The sequence below is a fragment of the Crinia signifera genome, chromosome 1 (genome assembly GCF_055691185.1).
Source record: "Crinia signifera chromosome 1, ASM5569118v1, whole genome shotgun sequence".
NCBI lineage: Eukaryota > Metazoa > Chordata > Amphibia > Anura > Myobatrachidae > Crinia > Crinia signifera.
The window spans coordinates 446,755,569-446,774,106 of NC_139217.1; the positions used below are offsets into that span (position 1 = coordinate 446,755,569).

Here is an 18,538-nt window from a genome sequence, read left to right on the forward strand (position 1 = left end):
CACACTGCATACAATTAACATTAATCGTGTGGCCAAGAGCAGTCATTTCACTACTTCAGGGCTCAGTTTGTATTTGGGATGACACACTCCCCTGCTATACATTGTATAGTTATTAGAAGTGACCAAGGTGTTCCCAGACCATTTCATGCTGTAGTCTGAGGACTTCTACAACGGTCATAGAAATGAAAGGTGACTTCTAATCTGTATTTATTTTCGACAACTGGCCAATCATAATTGAAATTAATGCTAATTACAGGAAATTATATATATTAACATCACTTGTGTTATAAATACAGTATAGTAAGGTCACTTACAAGGGATGTATTGACCGGATCTGAGCTGCAATAGCTTTGTACCAATTTATATCTGTGTCCTAAGGGTGCTTAGTGCCTCCCCCAGTGCTCTCTGCCCATCTCATTCCTTTATTGTGTTAATAAATCCAGGTCGTTATCTACAGTAGGTCTCATTATCCATGCTTCAACATGGCTCTGATGGGAAGCCATAGTGATGGAACTACTGATGTGATACTATAGTGGTGGAACTACTGATGGGAAGCTATAGTGGTGGAACTACTGATGGGAAGCCATAGTGGTGGAACTACTGATGGGAAGCTATAGTGGTGGAACTACTGATGGGAAGCCATAGTGGTGGAACTACTGATGGGAAGCCACAGTGGTGGAACTACTGATGGGAAGCCATAGTGTTGGAACTACTGATGGGAAGCCATAGTGTTGGAACTACTGATGGGAAGCCATAGTGGTGGAACTACTGATAGAAAGCCGTTGTGGTGGAACTACTGATGGGAAGCCATAGAGGTGGAACTACTGATGGGAAGCCACAGAGGTGGAACTACTGATGTAAAGCCATAGAGGTGGAACTACTGATGGGAAGCCATAGAGATGGAACTACTGATGGTAAGCCATAGAGATGGAACTACTGATGGAAAGATAAAGTGGTGGAACTACTAATGGGAAGCCATAGAGGTGGAACTACTGATGGGACGCTATAGTGGTGGAATTTCTGATGGGAAGCCATAGAGGTGGAACTACTGATGGGAAGCCAAAGAGGTGGAACTACTGATGGGAAGTCATAGTGATGGAACTACTGATGGAAAGATATAGTGGTGGAACTACTAATGGGAAGCCATAGTGGTGGAACTACTAATGGGAAGCCATAGTGGTGGAACTACTGATGGAAACCCATAGTGGTGGAACTACTGATGGAAACCCATAGTGGTGGAACTACTGATGTTGCAGGGCCAGGCTGTAAAGCCAGGTACTCCTTCATCAGGAACCTTTGGACTGCTTGTAAAAGAATAAAGTGAATCCTCTTCTGTACTGCTTTAGAAGTTCAAGCTTACAATGCTACAGCAGTGTGTGGCCCATACAGAAGTCCTGCTATGGGGCCACCTAGGGATACATATAATAGGTTGACAATCTATACTGTAGGTCAACAATAAATAGGTCACCACCAAAATGTTGACATAAAAAAAAGGTCCACGCAAGCAAATTGTCAATATGGCAATCTTCGACACAGAGAAAGATCGACATGAGTTTTTTGCTATTTTTTCATTTTTATACTTTAACATGCATACAGTATGGACTCCGATTGGAAATGAGCACAGCAAAGCAAGCCATCTGAGGGTATACACTATTAATGTTCATTCTAACACCCTGCACCTTTTAAAACCCTTGTAGTTCCTCTTTCCTGCCTGGGGGGTCACTGTCTGCTGTGGTGTTTCTAGCAGTCTGGTCTGTATCTCAATATAGACGAGGCTGTACTGAACGCTGGGTGTTCCCTTGGTCTGGGCCGATGTCCGATTCTCTGCTGGAGCAAACGGCTCGGCAAGTGTGAAACTCGCCATAGCGATTCACTACTGGGACCTGCACAAGTTGCCCACCATCGGAACGGGGTCGAATTTGGCCCCTTACGATCTGTAGAGAATTAGGCCAATAGTGCCTGATAATGACAGCAGAACAACACGCTAAGCATAACTGGCAATAAAGACTGACATGAAGAATTAACATTAATTACTGTGAGAGGCATAAGTACAGACAGTGCTTGGTATTAAGAAACAGCCTGCAGTCATGTTATCATCTTCCCGTATCAATGACATTGCACTGGGAACATATGTAAGAGACAATCTGGTGGCCAGAACACTGTGCCCCTGCCTTGCAGGAGCCACATGTAGACTACAGAACACACACCAGCATTGTAAGATCAGAAGATTTATCCTGTATCTGTCAGCAGCATAATTGCTGCAGGTTTCCCTCCCTGGGTGGTGGTGCAGCCTGGAGCTTTGCGAACTGACTCTGACCTTGGGGGAGGTCTCAGTAACATAGCCTGCCCGATGTAATGGTTTCATCTCAGTGTAGCCTAGAAGAGTAGGGGAAGGAACAACCGTAGCCTAATAAATTCGCATCACAAGTGTGGGGTCCTGCTGCCTGGAGTATGTATGCTTACTTATACATCACTAGTTACCAGCCTGCCACAACGACAGAACTACATAGCAGTAATGTTGATGACTGTGCGCACATTACCGCGATCCCTTCCTTGAGCCGCCCGAGAACCTCCCGGATGGCAAGCCCACATTCGATATATATATATATATATATATATATATATATATATATATATATATATATATATATATATATATATATATAACCTTTTGCATACGATATATTGCATGTGATCCGACAGATCGGTCTTGCTGGCGGTGCGACTTGCAGGCTCCAATCCAATGCGCACAGGACTGTGCATCGCATTGGACCCGCATACATGAGATTTTGACCATTTTTATGTGATTGATCACCGCAATTGCATAAAAAATAACCAAATTGCATTTAGCTCACCCTAGTATATGGGCACCTTTAAACACAGAATCACTGTAATGCTAAAGCTGGTCATGCACTAGTGCTATGGGGTCCTCAGTGGCCCCCACATACGCGAACATTTATATGTTCGACGTAGAACACAATTTTTTCTTTTGCAGTGATGGGGTTGCCAGCCGTATCCCCTTCTTCACCCGCTACATAGACGATTTACTGTTTGTGTGGCGGGGGGATTTGGGGGATTTGACTGGCATCTTCAATCACATCAATGAGGCTGCCCATCCTGTTAAATTCACATATAAGACCAGCCAATGTGAAATTGAATTTCTTGATGTCCTCATTAGGGTACAAAATTCTGTCATTAATACCTCAGTATTTATAAAGAAAACTGACAGGAATACTTTTTTACACTGGGATAGCTGTCATCCACACAGTCTTAAAGCTGGACTACCATACTCACAAATGTTGAGAATGTTCAGAATTAACAATGACATAACCAGTGCTAGTCACCAGATAGATGAACTTATTGAAAAATTTGTGATTAGAGGTTACCCACGTGAGGCCTTGGTCGAGACTAAGAACAAAGTATTGGGTTTGGATAGGAGGCAACTCCTTGATAACAGGGTGGTCAGAATAAATGACGACCGTCTACCATGGGTCACCCAATATAACACCGCAGCACCACAGATTAATAAGATCTCTAAACGTCTGTGGGGCATTGTAAAATCTGATGATGACCTTAATCTCAGTAATACCACCCTAATGCCGTGTTATTCCAACCCCCGCAATATTCGCAGTTGGTTAGTGAAAACTGATATATTACAACCAGGTTCATCTCCTATTGGCCATTTTCTCTCCCACAAAAAACATGGATGTTTTAAATGTCCTTGTACTACATGTAAATTCATGGTACCTGGAGATGTGTTCTGCCACCCTCATTCTGGGATAAAATTCCAGATTCGCCATCATCTCACATGCGAGAGCTCATTTGTGGTATACCTTATAAGTTGCCCCTGTGGGCTCTCGTATGTGGGTTAGACCAGCCGTAAGTTCAAGGAAAGAATGACAGCACATAGGTCGGCCATCAAAGCCGCCATTAGTTCTGGCTCCAGCGATCAGCCTGTGGCCAGACACTTCCTTGAATTTCGGCATGGTCTCACATCTCTAAAATATCGTATGATAGATTTCATCCCTCCGCTATCACACGGTGGTGACAGAAATCAGGTTCTTTTACGCAGAGAGGCTTTCTGGATTAATAAATTAGATACCATCCACCCCAGAGGGTTAAATGACACTATGCCTATTTCTTGTTTATTATGATAGGTTGAATTTATTTCTTGCTGTTCTATATTCTTTATAAACTCTGGTTACAGTCTGCTTTTTCGTTTATAGTCTTGTATGCAATGTTATTATCATGCGTTACATTGTAATGTTATATGTATTTATATGTACAGCTGCCTTATCCCTTTTTACACACTGTTTTGTTTCTAGTGTGCCGTCTCCATGGCAACTGACCAGGAAATCGACGTTGAGCAGTGTCAGAGCGTCTGCGGGCCGGGCCGCAGACGTCATGACGTCATCTGTAAGCACCACTTCCGGGTTCCAGCGCCGGGGGACGGGACAATCCAGCGTGGCATGGGGGATATAAGGTAATCGTGTTTTATGTCTGTTGTAATCCTGACGAAATTCTACCCAGAATGAAACGTTGATTGGTGATACACCGTCTCTAGAGTCTTTTTTCCAAGTCGCCGCGAGTGCCACGTCTCCCGCACCATATATATATACTGTATATATATATATATATATATATATATATATATATATATATATGACCTTTTGCATACGATATATTGCATGTGATCCGACAGATCTGTCTTACTGGCGGTGCGACTTGCAGGCTCCAATCCAATGCGCACAGGACTGTGCATCGCATTGGGCCCGCATACATGCGATTTTGACCATTTTTATGTGATTGATCACCGCAATTGCATAAAAAATAACCAAATTGCATTTAGATCACCCTAGTATATGGGGGCACCTTTAAACACAGAATCACTGTGATGCTAAAGCTGGTCATGCACTAGTGCAATTTGGCCACTTTTCACCCAATTTTGATGAAGAAATCAGGTTAAAAGTGGCCATATCGCATGTGTTTGGCATCCACCCCCATACGATGCGCAGTCCAGTGCGTATCGGATCGGAGTCGGAGATAGGTCCTGCTGCATGTCCGACGTTGGACTCGGGCAGCCTCCCGGCAGCGGGGAATGGGATTGCATACAATGGGGCAGATGTATTAAGCCTTAAAAAGAGATAAATGCAAGTGTGATAAGGAGAGATAACCGTCCAGCCAATCAGCTACTTACTGACTTTTTTCAAACACAGCCTGTAACATGGCAGTTAGCAGGTGATTGGCTGGACGTTTATCACCCTTGGATTTATCTCTTGTTAAGGCTTAATACATCTGCCCCAATATATCGTATGCAAAAGGACTGGATATGATATATCGCAAGTGATCCTAAAGGGGCAGTAGCATAGTGTATACATACAGTATAACTGTTAGCAGGAAGCCCCAGAGAAATAATGAATCAGCTTGTAGTTAGTAGTGGATTCATTTCATGGAAGCGTTAATTCAGTTAAGGCGTTAGTATAAGGCCCAATTAGTCAAAGGCACATTCCCTTATGTTCATTTAAATTGTAATGGTTGTTTTTATAAATGATATTCATTTCCAACATTAATGTGTCATGTCAAGTTGATCCACTAGTCACTAGCAAATACCAGTGCATCATCCAGCACCAATAGATGTGATGCGCACATATATCATGATTGCCTTAATGACGGATTGTTATGACGGATTGTTATATGGAAAAGATGAGAGGGCTGCGTCAGACGAACGGACCAAGACATGAGTGCTGCACAACAAGGGGCAAAGAGCCAATTGCCGCGGGTATGCCAACGCCGCTACAAAGCCCTGGCAAGGCGTACAAATACCGCCCGTTGAAGCTGAAATACAGATTGATGTATGTAAAAACTACACCTGCCCTATGGCAGGTGCAGATTATAAGGGGGGTATTCAATCTTGTCCGGATTGTTTTTTGGTAGCCTACTCAATGCGGTCATACTGTATTCGGACGGCTTTTCCTCTGATACAGATTCAACATTGTTTAAAGTCAAATCTGCATCCGTGGAAAATAGTTTTTCTGACAGTTGAAAAATCGTCACTGGGATTGAATATTTCGAATGTAAATTCAACCAAAAAGTGCTGATAGACTGTTGGAAACATTGCCACAGATTGAATACCCCCTTAAATCTGATGACGGCTTCGAATGAATCTGCACTATTACACGCAACCAATAAAGGCGACACACCTGCGACAATCCCATGAGATGCTACACCTCAATACATTCGTTAGCCACCCCCCTTGACCTTCCTATATAACCGTCCAGGATCACTCCATACAATTATACTACCGTGCCCCTACATTTGTTCTGAAACTCCCTATGATCTACTGGCCGCGCTGGTTGTGGAGGCAAGTATGCGGTATCTATGGAAGACTCCTGTTGCTTGGAAGGAGAGGATTGGGGTGGTGATCCTAGGGTTCAAGGACGTGATTCCCAAGTGAATGTACTTGCCGGTCTAGAGGAAGGATCCCTCCCAGATATTGCCGTTTATACTGTAGGATACAATGGTTACCATCATTGATGTTCGTAATAGGGAGGTGAGCTCACTTGACACATGTAGCCATATCGCATATTCTCATACTGTAGGAACCTATGGGGACTGCAAATACAACTAATAAGGGAGGGAGCACAGTAGATAGATCTGCTGCGGAACTGATCAGCTGGTGCAAAATATGGACCAATGATGACGGAGATCCACCAGTGTGTGAAGCCATGGTCTTCATCAAAGATTGGAGAGCGATAACAGGCCGGATTTAGCCCGGATGGCATGATCGGTTAAGGCGCCCGCCTTGCAAATGAATTGTGCGCGCTGTGCATATGGAAGTGTACAGCTACAAATGTAATCGCAACCGTGCGAATATGTCCAAAACCCAACATAGTCTTACTCGTCGGTGCGATGGAAGCAGGCATCTCTGTCCTGAAGCAGATGACATCACACACCCTCCCCTAAACCGATCAGGCACGCCTAGCGTTTTCCTAGACACTCCCAGCGTATTCCTAGGCACACCCGCTGAACATCCATTTTTCATCCCCCACATGCCTACTTCATGTCCATCATCTTGCGAACAGCGTACGGATAGCAATAGAAGCAGGATTTAATCGCAGCGCGGCCTCGCGGATGCGTACTGCGAACCGGACGCATGCACAGTATATTGCTAAACGGTCACTGTGCCAATTTGCTGAATTAGGCACAAAGTGTTCCGAGATAAAGTACCAACCAATCAGCTCCTGTCAAATCACAGCCGGCATTTCAAAAAGGTCAGGATCTGATTGGCTGGTACTTTGTTGGCAGTATTCAATGCAGCCAGCGAGGGGGTTAAACGGTGGGGATCGCCGAAAACAAACGATCCTCGCCATTTAACCCCCGCCCCGGCCGCTCACCTTATTCACAGTCCCTTGGCACTCACACCGAATGCATGGACATAGCTAGTCTCTCGTTAAATGCTAATCCGCCATCTAGGACAAGTGTACTGCACCATGTGACTGCCGATTCCTATCCAGAGGGTTAAGCTGTGAATATAATTGGAAGCTTCCTTCATATAAAAAGATCAAAGCCGCTGCATGACCTCTTCAACTTCCCAGTTTATAATCTAAACAGGTAACAGGAGGCAGACGGAGACAAATAGGAGGCAATGCAGTCATTAGAGGTGTCGATGCTGTGCCAAGTAAGTGCAAGCTGGGAAGAATGACTTATTATAAGGATATAACATTGCTCTATATTTAGCAAGTGCAACAGTTAGCCCAGGAGATAGGGAAATGTCAATGTTAAATCTGCAATTATCCTGTTTCATTACACAAAGCACCTAAAGGTGAACAGCTGCCAAACCAAGCTGAACACAAGAGGATGTATCACATTTTAGTTACACTCCTCTGTGCCCTGGCACAGCTCCCAACTGGTAGTATACCGTTTACATCGCTGGCTCCCAGCCACTTGGGAGCTGCCAAAGATCTCAATGCTTTCATAATGGAGTTAATATCCGTGAAGTCTACTTCCACACTTCGGGGCTGATTCGGGTTGGCTCGCTACGCAGCATAGATTCGTTGCTTAGCAACGGTAAACGTCACCTGCTTGGTGAGCGAACGCCTGCCCCGTTGCAGTGCGTATGGCCGCATTTGCATTAATGTCTTCGCTTCCACATGCAGCCGTACGGAGGGAAAAATAATTCGATGGTCGCTGATCATCAAATTATTTTTTATCTGTTCGCAAATAAAAGTCAGTCTGGATTGTCTTTTATATGCCATGGACATGGCCGAATTTGGGGAGGGCGCTGCGGTCATGTGACATCAGCCGCCCGCTCCAAGCAGGCTTCGACAACATGGGGATGCCCAGTGTTTTTCTGGGTGAGTGTAATACTTGCGGAAGGTGTTCGCTACACTGGATCTGCACAGGTGTATTTTTGCCCAAAGGCATGCACAGACCCGCAACATCGGTCCCTGGACCGAATTCGGAAAGTAGCGAGCCAACCTGAATCAGGCCCTTCAGGCTCTTGTCAGTAACTTTTCTGGGATCTTGGTCATTGAAATGAGATTCAATCATCTATTACAAATAGAGATGTGCAGGCTTTGATTTACTCTGATTTCAAAGCAGGATCTTATTGGCTATCCCAAATCACATGACAGTTGTTGATAGCCAATAAGATCCTGCTTTGAAATCAGAGTAAACCAGAACCTGCACATCTCTAATTACAAATATATAAATAAATAAATAAAAACACCGTACTACTGCTGTTATAACATTTACTAGTTAGAAACCTGTCAAAAATGACGGCTTCTGCAATGTACTTTGAGCTGTGACAGTTTTTACTTTCATTTGAGCGGTGACAATTTTTAACGCCACCCATTCGCAAGCGCGATCCGCAAGCAGTAACATCAATTTGCATACCAGAGAAGAACGCCCACATGTTTTGATGGTCGCCGACCATCGAAAGATGTGGAAGGAGCACGCATATGTAAGGTTGCTCTGAGCGTTGTCATGGGAACGGCCAATATGCTAATGGGGCTGCATGGCGCCCCACGTTCCTTCTCCACCCCTGTCCTCTGCGCTGGGTGCGTATTCACCGTAGGTGCACGCACCCTGCGTATGCACGTGCACTAACAATACATAGGTTCTTCTGCACGCCAGAATCACAGTATGTAACTGGTGTGTGCGCATGCCCGGCGTGTACATGCGCATGCCTGTCGTGTGTGAATTCAGTGCGCGTGTGCACATATGCCAGGGCCGATTCGGCCTGGTCCGTCCCTGGTGCCAGGCATCTCACGCCGTAGGGCACAAAAAGCTATAGCAGGTGCATGAAGGCATATCTGTCGGATGGAAAAAATGAAGAGAGAAACTATTTTATTTTGTCCAGCAATAAATCAGAATATTATTTTGGTGAATAATTCATCCAGAATTATCTAAGATATGCGCATATTTCATTAGCTCTCTGCTAGAAGTTGAATTGATGACCAGTGGACTTGCGGTTTAGGTAGATACGGCGCAGGGAGGTTCCAGTCAATTGCAGACTAATAAAAATATCCGTATGCGATAAGAAATCCGAAGACAAATCTTCTCGCATTTCAAGCAAGAACTTTTTTTTTTTTTCTTAAAGGAGAAGTTTTGCAAAAAATGCAAAAACTACATTTACTAAGCAGCGATTCTGGCGTCATTTAGAAACCGCCGTCAATGAAGAAGCCTGTAGATGTGACACTATCAGACACTAGGCCCTGCCCCCAAAATGGTGCGATTCTTGGGTTCACGGTCAGGGAGTGGGGCTTTTTTCACTTCCTTTTGACCACATTATATCGACCTGATGAAAAGGCCGCACCGGCCTTGAATCGTTGTCGTCATCTTGAATGTTTAGTCTTCAATTAAATAATTTAATACATTGATTTTGAAGTCCGTGGAGTGCCGCCTCCATCCTGCAAATGCTTTGCTTCTGCTGGTAAACTTGTGTATATTAACTCAATGGAAGGCACCTCAGCTATTAACTACATCTCCATCCTGTGTGCCGGACAAAACACCACAAATATTTATTGTTGGGCAGCTAGCAGTGGCGCACGCAGGGGGGTGGGGGGGGTGGGGGGGGGTTCTGAGTACCCAGAAACCCCCCAGGAGTCTAAGGGCCCTAGGTTGAAAGTTGAGGGCCCCCTCTTTCCTTGGGTACAAGAATTTTTAAAATCAGCCCTTGGGAACCTGGATATCTGACTTCAAAGAAGTGGTCCCCATCCAAGCCTGTTAATTGCTCTTCCCAGTCAGATATTTCAGGTTCAGTCTGACTTAGAGGGTATATTCCAAAAGCTGGGACTCTCCCCCTTTGATAGACACTAGTAGTTTGTCTGTGCTGTTCCCAGAACCAGAGATATCAGCCTTCCAGCAGCTGGTTACTGCTCCAGCTCCATACACCTGGTATGTAGTTTTATATACTCATTGGCAGATTGCTCTGCCTCCTGAACTCTGATCCCCTAGTCCCCAGTACCATTTGGCAGGTGGGATTCTCTAGTTTTTAATTCCATTAAAATCTATCTATTCCCAGGAACTGGAGATATCTGCAGTCAAGCAAGCTGTCTCCCACCAGAAAATTATGAATAATAAGCCCACTCCACTATACACCCCTCCTCTGAGTATTAAACTTCCTCTACCACTCTGGAAGTTATGTATCAGGGCCCCTTCATTCAGCCCAATACCCCCTTCTACCTCCCCATCTCCCACCATCTGTGCAGTAAAGGGGTAATTAGTGGAAATTACTGATCCAGGCCCTGCATGCTGAGCGGTTGATACAATACCCCCTACCACCCATGGGACATCAAAGCTTCCCCCACCCCTACCGCTGGTAGGGGCCCCAATTTTTTACTATTATTTATATAATTTGGTCTATCTATAATACTTTAACTGACCCGGCATATACTGGGTCACCTGTTTCCATCTCCGTGCTTTGCTCTGCCCCTCTGGAAACCCCCTTCTGAAAATTCTGCGTTTGCCCCTGGCTAGTGCAAGGTCACCATTGTTGCGCATGCGCAATAGCCACAATGTTGGGGGAAAATCCTGACATCGGAGGCACACATGCGCACTGATTTCTGTGGGCTGCATTCCACGCAGCCCATAGAGGACCCCTACCAACTGACGGGGGTGAAATTGCGCATGCCTGTCTATTTCCTGCGCCTTCTAAGGACTGCGTCATCTGCAGCCCTAGAAGCAGGGCTGAGCTGGCAGAAAGGCTTCCCATTGGAAGCCATATCTGCAGATCACAGCCCTGTATGAGATTAGCTGATAAAAATAGGAAGCCGCTGCAATCTCTGGGCTAGTAGGGGGAGGGGGGGGGGGGGGCTGCAGCCCCTAGGTAAAAAACCTCCACTGCTCGCTATTGCTGTGTCACCAGTATTATGTATAAAGCATAATTCCTACATTGATTCCTGGATACTTGTTAATGTTGTTGCTAATTCCGACATCACACATTTCAATATAGCTGATATTTAAGTAACCAGGACAATATTTCAGTGTATGAGGCCTGGAAATGATTGGACTATTACCACGTGTTAATAATTGAGGTCGTAAGACAAGCCCAGGTAACCGCTGTCTGTCTGCACGTGCAGCTGCTGCCTAATACAGAACCGGGCCCCAGTAATGCCGGAGGCAGAAAAAACCTGTTTGCATCCCGCAGTATGGGTAATTACCACCAGCGCACTGCACAATGGAGAATGTGAATATAAATACGCCAACAGTCTGTCAGTCAATCTGTGGTTTGCGGGGAGAGAGATTCATTGAATTATCTCTTTTCTGTGTTACAGAGATGCAATATCGCTACTTATAACATTATAAACATATAATGAACACTAGTTCTCAATGGTCGTCTTTCTCAGTTACATAAACCATCCGAGACTAAAGAACCTGCACAGAAAGTGGAATCCTGGTTTCATTTGGACAGGGAGGGAAAGGTTAACGTCATTATACAGAAAGGCATCCGATACAGTATATTTCTGTACTGTGTGACACAGCTCAGGTTCCCTGGTGCCGACAGCAAAAAGAGGGTGTTGAGACACATCTACATAAGTGGTGTTATAGAAGCTTAAGGGGGTGCTAACATTGTCCAGAATAAGACCTTTCACCATGCTGGTGGTGCGTTATCGGTCACTGCAGGCTGCGCTTGGACGCTGTTCCTCACACTAAACTTTATTTACAAAATACAGTAAGTGCTACAGACAATTACATCTCCACCTATTCCAAACTGCTGTACATAACAAACACGGCGGCTGTGAGAGTTTGTAGGATCCTGACATGCAACCGGTATACATTACAGGCTGCTCAGGCCTCCCAGCACACATGCCGCACATCAATCACCCAGCATACCCAAAGGCCAACGCTGGACTAATTTAGCGGGTCACAATTTCATTTTTTCCAACTGTGCCACACAAAGGCTCTTATTATTGTACGGAGATCTATCCAGTTATGGCCTAAACCACATTACACATCCTAAATGGTTGATTCAAGTTGGAGGGTCACTGAAAGAAACACAAAACCTGATTGCGGCTTTTCCAGTTTGTAAAGTTTTCTTGTGACAATAAACATTGGTCTGCGTACAGTATCTGTTGCCAGCTTCTTCTCAGCAATGGAAATGACTATAGATGCAGCCTATTTATACACCTTGAAGGTGCGTACACACTGGGCGTTTTTGCTGAAGCAATCATTATGCACAGCAATGATGTTAAAAATTGCTGAGCAATTGTCACCCGTCCAAGCGATTTTCACGAGGTGGACGGCCTTCCATATGGGGGACCTATTAAGGTCATGGGAGTGGTGGTACACAGCCCCCAACACTTACAGTAAGTTCTCCCAGACCTAGCAACATTTTTGTGGGCCCCATAGCAACATTTTGAAGGGGCCCCTGTTCCAATGCTTCTAGAGAGACATCTCTGCGCACTACTTGTTAAATTTTTCTGTCATATTAGTACCCTAGTTTATGCCCTGGTTTATTTTATGAACCATAGTGCAGTAGTTCACATTATGCCACAGTGTTCCCACAATTCACATTATGGCCTACAGTGTACCCAGCTCATAATGGGCAACATTATTGTGCCCCTAGTTCCACATCCATATCATTCCACATTACAGTGATCCCGGTTCGTATTGTGCCATATAACAGTGCATCCAGTTCATATTATGCCACATGACAGTGCTCCCAGTTCATATTATGCCACATTATAGTGCTCCCAGTTCATATTATGCCACATTATAGTGCTCCCAGTTCATATTATGCCACATGACAGTGCTCCCAGTTCATATTATGCCACATGACAGGGCCCCAAGCGCAAATTATGCCACAATATAGTACCCCCACTTCATATTGTGCCACATTACAGTGCCACAGTTCATATTATGCAACACTATAATGCCCCCCAGTTCAATGTATATCACATTACAATGAGCAAGTCCAAGTGAATAATTATTAGATATACTGCATGCCCCAAGGCAAAAGTTTGTAAGATCCCCAATGTACCATCATACATATAACATATGTAACTTTAACAGGGATGGTGGCTCCTCTGAGCTCTGGACCCCACAGCAGGTGCATTCTCTGCCCTTGAGGTTTTGTGGGGGGGGGGGGGGGGGGCACACAATTTTTAGGAGCCTCCCAGCCATTCCGGGAGGGTAGGCAAGTATGGCAGGAGGTCTAGCTGCTGAGGGGGACCAACCTGGTTTTGCCATAAAGATTGCGGTTTAAAAAAAAAAAAAGACAGCTGTTACGTCGACTAGTGTCATTGTGAACAGGTTTAATAGTGTACCCCTAGACCCTACTAAATTCAGACGCTTTAGCGTCTAAATTTAGATGCCCCCATCTTAGCAGTTTGCAGGGAGTCTGGATTTAGACGTCTAAATCTAGACGTCTAAATTGCCGGGGTGTCCGGTTCAGGGAGTCTCTGGATTTAGACGCTTTAGCGTCTAAATTGCCAGGTTGTCAGTGGTGCGCATGACTGCCTATTTCACTGTGGAACTACAAGTACCACAGTGACCTGTCAGCACTGGGCAGCGTGCGCTGCTGCTGCCCAGCGCTACGCTGATAACGTAGCTTACATAAGGAAAGCAGCTGCGCTGAGAACAGCTAGAGCGTCACGCGCACAGTAAACACAGAGCGTCTGGCAGGCTGCCAAGTTTCAGACACAGACTGTGCGCGCGGTGGCGCCGTGAAACTACACAAGTACCGATGGTTTTATGAAAGGAATTATTTTTATGTTACACCTAAGCAGCTATTGGGGATCCTAAGATCATTCCACATTAGGAATTAGGACTGCAGAAGATGCAAAGTGCAGTATTTACCCTGACTTGTGAATGGATCGTGAGATCCATATAGGGATCCATGATCCCTTTCTAAAGTTTCAGTTGAACTGTGTTGTGTCCTCTTCATTGGAACATTGGGTCCTGACAGTATTTATATTCAGCTGCACTGTATGAAGTTCCACGGCTACACTGAGCAGTGCCTGTTGTCAGGCATCTACAGACACTGGTGTAGTAAGCATGAGGGATATTAAAGGTATATAGGGTCTGAGGTTTATCCAAAGCTGCTTGCGGAACGTATCACATGTGTTTCGTTCCAAGGATAAAGCTGGTGCAAGTGTATACGGAGGGCCTCATGTTTGTACACACTTGCCTAAGCAGCTGTAATTTTTTAGCCCACGGAAATGACTAATGTTAGTGAGAGAAGCTGCTGCCGTGAAAAGAGACACTGACCAGAGCGATTGGCAAACCCATTTGCAATTGTGTACACATTCGGAGACTATCTGTGACAATGAGGAACACTGACTGTAACGGTAGGCCTATGGCTACAGAGACTGGCTGCGGCAATAGCAATACTGGTGCCATGTTTCTCAGCTGAAGGCAGATAGAAGAGGACAGGGGTCTGTGGGAGGGGACAGTTGAGGTTAGGTTGCGGGAGTAGGTTAGGGCTAGCCTGCGGGAGGCGTAGGTAAGGGTTAGGCTGCAGGAGGCGTGGGTTAGGGGTAGAATTAAAATACTGCAATCTGTTAGGATTTTGACCTTATTCAATGTTCTACCTCTTGGTATCATGACCACCAGGATTTCATACCCGACCCTCAGTTTTATAGCAGGAGCCGGATATCCTTGCTCAGTGCTGCTGGAGGACCCTGCTCCTTTCAATAACAAACTGTTAGCCTTCATTAAGGTGGAGATTTATCAAAACTTCTACTGAGGACAAATGTATGTGTTGTTGCCCATAGCGATCAAAAAAGAATTTAATTGGTCGCCAACGTCCTTTTCATAAGATTTGTTATCTTACTTGCCTACTCTCCCGGAATGGCCGGGAGAGTCCTGCAAATCGGTTCCCCTTCCCAGCCCCCCGAGGAGGAGGGCAAGTCTCCTGCATCACCGCCAAAGCCCCCGCTCCCCCTACCGTGCTGTATAAAATCACGAATTATGCGGGTTCTCGGATTGGGGGCGGGGCTAAAATTACGCAAATTGGGTAATTTCGCCGCATTTTAGCCACTCCCCCAATCCACAGGCCTGCAAATTAACGCAGCTGACTCATGGGGCGGGGCTTTGGTTACATCAGTCTTGTCCTGCCCCCGACACGTAGGCTCGTCCTGCCCCCCTTCACTCCTCTCCGGGCTTCTCCTCCAGAGGAGTGATAAAAAGTAGGCAGGTACGGACAGGGCTATTTTTGTGCAGGCTCCAGCAGGAACTGAGGCCCTTATCCTAGTTCACTCTTTCAGACAAAATATTTCTTAGATGGACAAAACCATGTGCACTGCAGGTGAGGCAGGTGTAAAACCCCACCCAAATCTAATTATCTCTGCACAAGTAACACCTGCCTCACCTGCAGTGCACATGGTTTTGTCCATCTAAGAAATATTTTGTCTGAAAGAGTGAACTAGGATAAGGGCCTCAGTTCCTGCTGGAGCCTGCACAAAAATAGCCCTGGGTACGGATAACTTTCCCTTCAGAGCACACTACTCACACTGTAAAGGTGCCCACACACGCACCGATCCCAGCGTGCGTTGTGGGCTTAACTAGCATGCATAGCATCGTATGCCTTGTGCATACGATGTGCATGCTATGTTAGAAAAAGCTAGTACAAAAAGTATGTGCAGCACATACTTTTTGTACTGTGAGATGAGGTGCCGTGGGAGCACGCACCCCATCGTATAGCATCGCACCGCCGGGATTGGTGCGTGTGTGGGCACCTTAACGTGAGTCTCCAAGATTGAGCTCAGAGAGGGAAGAAGAATTCGGTACTTATGTAGTATCTGGACGCCCGATTAAAAAAATCGGGTCCATCGCATCACATCGCATGTGACCAAATCGCATGCGATGTGATGCGATGGACCCGGTTTTTCCATAGGATTCAATGTTAAAATGGACTGAGTCCATTTTAACATAGGATTCTATGGGGAAAAGGGTCATTTTCATTTCCCCACTATCCAACTACGCATGGAGTTGGATATAAACCTGTGGCGAGCGTAGCGAGCCACCGTGCCCGAAGCGTGGCGAGCCCCGCGAGGGGATGCGGAATACTTTTTAACGAATCCGCGTGCGGTCGCCACGCTTCGGGCTCGGTGGCTTGCTACGCTCGCCACAGGTTTATATCCAACTCCATGCGTAGTTGGATAGTGGGGAAATGAAAAGGACCCTTTTCCCCATAGAATCCTATGGAAAATCGGGTCCATCGCATCGCATCGCATGCGATTTGGTCGGATGCGATGTGATAATCGGGCGTCCAAATACTACATAAGTACCGAATTCTAACAAGCACATGGGCAAAAGATTAAAATGCAGTGCAGAGGTGGGTGTAAACCCTGGGCTGCAGTGTCATGTGTGTGTGTGTATTCAGATTTGCACAGATCAGCATAAACAGCATATACTGAGGCTACAGTAGATCAGTCATCATTACCATCTTGGGTACTTGTTTCCTAGCACGGCGCCCACGATATTCAGTTGTATGGCATCTTATGCATTGTATCGCATACCATATACCCGCATGCAATGCGATTTAAATTGTATAAGCACCCTAATGGGTTTTTTCATTGTTAAATGGCCCCCCTATACGATTTTTAATTGTATAAGCACCCTAATGGCGCTTACAATATTAAATGCACCCCCACGCCACCCCCACTATCAACGCCAACCTGAAGCGTGGCGAGCGCAGCGAGCCCACGAGGGGCGGCGGTACGCGTCCTCCGACCTTTTCATACCGCCACTATCCACTTTGGCGTGGAGTCGATTTTATATAGTGCCCAAAGCACGGCGAGCGCGCGCGTATTACTTTACATGTATTCCGCGTGCGCTCGGCACGCTTCGGGCTCTAAAATCAACTCCACGCCGACGTGGATAGTGGGGGTATGAAAAGGTCGGAGGACAAGTACCGCCGCCCCTTGCGGGCTCGCTGCGCTCACCACGCTTCGGCTTGCCGTTGATAGTGGGGGCGGGGTGGGGGTGCTTTTAACATTGTAAGCACCCATTACGGTGCTTATACAATGAATAATCTTATAGGGGGGCTATTTAACATTGAAAGCACGCATTAGGGTGCTTATACAATTTAAAATTGTATACCATCGCATTGTATGCCATATACAATGGTATACAATTTAAAATTGTATAACATCGGGTGCCATCGCGTCGCATCGCATACCATTGTAAGGCTTATGGCATACGATGCGATGCGATGGCTGCCGTGCTACGAAACAAGTACCCCATCTTGAAAACAAGGAATGTTGTGTCTTTATTTAAAAAAAATATAAAAAACCTAAATAATAAAAATAACAATTTTATACTTAAGAGAAATTTACATTTAATTGGTATTACTGATACAGAGGAGATGTAAACAATACCTGTTGTAATATGATGGTGCCTACAATGATGGCCTTCTCTCCAGGCATGGCCAGGAGGCCCCCAAATCTTGGGTGGCTCTCCAGCACTCAGGGAAGATCGATGATGTGATTTGCGCTAAACAGTGATATTGTGGCTTTGTATTGCGTAGCAGGAACCATTGCTGTACCAGATCCCACCGCACTTCTTGCCCGGCTATCACCTTCCCGAGTAGGCAACCAATATTTCAGCACATACGCTACATCCAAGATTGTTAGTTATTATTATTGCAAACTGTACCCCGGCAAAGATATTGCAGCACAAAAACACGATGGGCGGTAGAGTAGAACGTACAGCAGATCATGAAGGGGTTAACAAAGATCAACAACGTAAAAGGTTCCTCTCGACTTCCAACTGCGGCATAACTTCTGTACAATCTCCCCGGCAGGAGGACTGATACAGTATATATATAGGTGAAATGTCACGGAGAGGGAATGAGAACATACCAGGCTGTACTGTACATAGATTTCCAAACTATGTTTACAAAGTGTTGACCTTGACATACAGCAAAGGGAACGCAGGGATGTGCATTAGGGGCAATGAATATTCAAATATATCATTATTTCACACAGAAAGCTGGCAAACTGCTAAAATAAGCCTATCATTAATGTGTAATAGCTATAATTACTGTAATAGGTACATATGTCCCTTCACCTCCTGGATCTAAAGAGGCACA

General features: G+C 45.5%; 1 protein-coding gene across 3 annotated transcripts in view; it reads right to left on the reverse strand.

The window, feature by feature from the left end:
- GHR (growth hormone receptor) overlaps nt 1-18,538 on the reverse strand; it is a 292,432-nt gene that overhangs the window by 156,285 nt on the left and 117,609 nt on the right. The gene's annotated exons all lie outside the window — the stretch shown is intronic.